Here is a 4221-nt window from a genome sequence, read left to right as displayed (position 1 = left end):
CATCATCCTTAGAAAAATGCGGAGGATTCTAAGGGAAAGTATGAAGAGTGGAGCGTGTCTGGGTTTGAGAATCAGATCTAAATCCTAGGTCCATGCTAGGGACCTAAGTTGTCTGTTGCATCTGACCCACAAAGCCATTTTTACTTGGTGCTTTGCTTTCTTTTTTCTTCAGTCTGTTCTGCTATATGTCTGTTTCTTCCATTTATGATGGATTACTGCAAAGATTTAAAAAATCCTCAGATCTGCATGCATGTGCTTGCATGTTAAGTCATTGTATGCTCTTGCAGAACTTCTTTACAGTGGACTGTATAGATTTTATTTCATCAGTTCAAATTTATTAGAGAGAATACATGTGTTGTAGCTTAAACTGCTTTATCAATGTATCATGAGTGTACTGCTGGACAGTATTTTCACTCCTAGCGATTTTATGATGGCTTCATTTGTTGCAATACTACAGGAATGTGAGGCTTTTAGAGGGGGAATTCCCAGCAGGTTGGAGCCATATGAAATCATAACCAGATATTTAACCAAACTAATGTTTAAAACTCTGTAAGTTTTCTCATGTGACTCCAGGTGCTCAAAACCAGATAATATGTTGCTGCTTATCCGGCAATCCTTTGCCGACTTTTAGGTCTAAACTCAGCAGTGCTGCCTGTGGTGTCTTCTTTCAAGGGCACGATTGCAAAGTGTCTCAGTGGTGGTGCAGAAGGAAGATGCAACAGGTAGGACATATGCAAGGACAATCTGTATTAATCACTATGTGATTCATTTTTCTTTTTACTAATATCTTAGATTGCCATTCCTTTATTCAAAGTTTGTCAATAAAAATGGTACTTGCAAATACCAGCCTTTGCAGAAAATTCTCTTTGCACTCAGTTAAGCTTGATTCTTATTGTTCTTACTTACTCTCAAGACATCACTACATGAAATTTTCAGAAGGAATAAAGATTTCATTTATGAATTAGAAACATTTTTCTCACCCTCCCCCCCCACCATCCCCACAACAACTAAAATTCTCCCCCAATATTTTTAAACCAGTTCTAAGGGTTATGCAGACATGAGCCTTGGAAGAGACTTTTAGCCAGTGCAGGGTATGGCAGAGGGTTGTTTGTTTTGCCATGTCAGCAGAACACTGCTTATTCACTGGAGTCCAAGAAAGGGTCTGCTTTGTAAATGGAAGTACAGCTCCCTGAGCTCTGTGTTCCCACCAGTCCCATGGTGAGCATTTGTAAATCAGTGATTTCCTGAAGTGGGAGAGAAATGAGATTCTTTTGTGAAAAAGTATGCCATAACCTATGGGAAAATTAAAACTTCCTAGTTTGTTTTATTCTCTCTGATCATGTTTTCTGTTCCTGGCTAGAACTGTGAGTGCAAGTAGGTGAAAAAAAAGCAGAAACAAAAGATTCCAGGAGTAAAATACTGGATTGTCGATGGCAGAAGGAAGGAGAGCTGAGCTGAGATATGAGGTGAGATAATGCTCCAAGTGGAGGTGTTTGCTCATTTATGTGTTTATGTAGAGAGGGGATAGGGGGAAAAAGACCAAAGCAGAGAGGGAAATGAGAATACCAAGAAGGTAAAAAGCACAAGGTAAGTGATAGTTTTAGTATTCTTAGAAGGCATTTCTCACAGATTATCAGTTTGCAGCAGAAGCAAAATCTTGGTTATATCAGCAAGCTGCACCCACACCCAGCTCATCCACCTCTTGAGACAGGGATTGAATAGAAGGATTTCCTGGAATGAAATGTGGAGAAATGTTGACCAAAACATTAATAAATGAGTGCCATGTAGTTATCAAACATACATCAGTTGTCAAAATCATCATGCACCCTGTAAACTAATTAAAATGGTTAGTGTACATTTTCATTCTTTTTATGGTAAGAGAAGAAACAGTAATACAATGAAAGGAAGATGTGCCAGAGTAAGGTCTAGAGTTCAAGCAAAATACTTGAGTGTAGTCTGTTAGCCTCAGCTTATCTGCAGTAGTCCTGAAGATATTTCTAAATCAACAAGTCTATTCCCAATGAGATGAAAAAAGAGAGAGAAAAAGGGGGGGGTGTCTAGCATGGAGGAGAGATATGGAAGATCTGATTTTTGTTCCTCTCTCACCTCTTAGCTTTTGGTGTACAATAATGATGGAGAAGTAAAAAGGTTTTCCCACATTCCCTGCTTATGTTCTTGTCACATCTACTTGGCATTTTCTCTACCTTTCATGCTGATGTATACCATATCCATGCTGCTGTTACAGTGGCCAGCAAGTGTGTGCTGCACTGGCCCTGCTCAGCTGCAGGGATGGGTGCAGCCCCTCAAGCAGCCTTGCTCCAGGCTGACCAGGGGCTCTCTTTGCCTCCCACAACAGGCACCTTGTAGGAGAGACCCTACAGCTGTGAAGACCCTTCCCTGTGAAATGCAGAGAGGCAGTGGGGCACAGCAAGGCACAGCTCCACCTAGAACTGGGAGCCAAGGTCCTCATGAAAGGATGGCATAAACCTGATTTCCCTACTTTGGATGTGATCCCTGAAATAAACCAAGTTTTCTCAGCTGTTCATGCTAAAAATTGTGCAAGTCAGGCCTGTAAATGATAATGCACCCAGAGCTTTACTTTAGCCAGAGCAGTGTAGATGTAGCCATATGGCCTGGCAGAACAAGGGTAAGTACACAGAATGACTTTCAATCTACTAAATAATAATATTTCCCTCTGTACACACATTTCTTTTCTTTTCAGGGGATAATGCGACAAATTCTGTATTCTACATTGTAATATTGCTCTTTAGATATTTATTAAAAAATTTTAAACTTCTAACTTTCCAGGAAAGAGTTACTTCATTATTAGAGTTACTAGCTGTTGCTGCACATCTTGGCCTGTTTCCACAAAAATAGGAAAATAACTTTACCAGATGCTGAGGAGTCTTTTGCACAGTGGGAGCAAGTCTATCTGAAATAGTGGAACAACATGAAGAATGATGCCATCAAAAAGTGTTTCCTTAGGAAAACACTGAGACTCTTCCTTAGGGTTCAAAATGTAAATGCATATTTTTCCACTTCAGTGCTATGAAAGAAATGCTCTGTTCAAACAAGGTGATGGTAACATTTAAAGGTACAGATACCAAGTAGTTAAATATGAACTAAATTATTTTTGCTAGTCCTGACTATGAATGGAAGGTCACACTTTCCTTCTCTGCTTTCTTCCCTTTACATCCTCAATTTTTCAGAGCAAAAGTATCTTGTAACTTCTTTCTGGAAGAGGTCAAATGGCAACGACAGTACCACTATTGGTACTGAAAAATTTTCAAAATATATACAAAGTAGTATGGCATTCAGAGGATTAAATCTTCAGTTGTCAATCAGTGGTATTTTATAACCCCATTTAAATAAATGGATAATAATAGTTATGGAAAATGAAAAAATTTGGCACACTTTGTGCAATTAATAGTTTATTCTTGCTATGTAATTTTTGATAATAAATTTAAATTAAAAGTGGTACATTGGGCCTTTTAAATATTGTCTCTGCAAAGGAGATTTTTTTTTTAATCTCCTCCTACCATCATTTTGAAACAGCTTTTGTTCACACATTTCCTTGCTCTCATACCAAAACTCAGTCTGGATTTTAATGCTTATGTAAAAAAATCTTTCATGTTAGTCTGTAAGATGATGATCAAAAACTGATCCGCAGAATACCACAGAATTTTGTGACAGTCTGAATGGAACCATATAAGTGAATGTCAAAATTTTATTTTGTAGGATTGAAGGACTGCTAACAGAAGTAGTAATAATGAGCAAAGCACTGTAGGTTTCCTACAGTGGGATAACTGGGAAAAAAGAGGAACAGAAAGACAGTCATGCTGGATTTACATTGCATGGATTCGTGACTTCTCTAGGTTACCTGAAGTGGTATCTGAACATCTCTTCCAAAGCTGCCAGTCTCTGGACAGAGTGACATTGCTATTCTGAGACTGTCCTAAGCACATGTGTGAGTGGTATGCCAGTATGTCAAGCCTGGCTTCTTGAGATAATTGGAGTCAGCTTGGAAAAAAAACTGTCAGTGGAAAAGGAAGTTATTCTAAAACACATATTAAGTGCCACTACTATTTAATACACACATAATTAGAAATACTATAAATAGACACGTTAGTCTTCTGGTTGCTTCAGCTGTAGCAGAAACATTTACAGTGAATGATTGTGTAAGTCCCTCCTTGCCCAGCCATATGATAAAGGAGAAGGTTG

At 38.6% G+C, this 4221-nt stretch overlaps 1 long non-coding RNA gene across 1 annotated transcript; it reads left to right on the top strand.

Moving 5' to 3' along the window:
* Nucleotides 1-1356: 1356 nt before the first annotated feature.
* LOC143693714 (uncharacterized) lies at nt 1357-3825 on the top strand. The gene is made up of 3 exons (XR_013181652.1): nt 1357-1466; nt 2357-2647; nt 3739-3825. It is a non-coding gene; the product is annotated as an uncharacterized LOC143693714 (long non-coding RNA).
* Nucleotides 3826-4221: the final 396 nt, after the last annotated feature.

Source organism: Agelaius phoeniceus, chromosome 3, assembly GCF_051311805.1.
Source record: "Agelaius phoeniceus isolate bAgePho1 chromosome 3, bAgePho1.hap1, whole genome shotgun sequence".
Taxonomy (NCBI): Eukaryota; Metazoa; Chordata; class Aves; order Passeriformes; family Icteridae; genus Agelaius; species Agelaius phoeniceus.
Note: the sequence above shows the minus strand (reverse complement) of the source record. Positions and strands in the feature narration are given on the sequence as shown.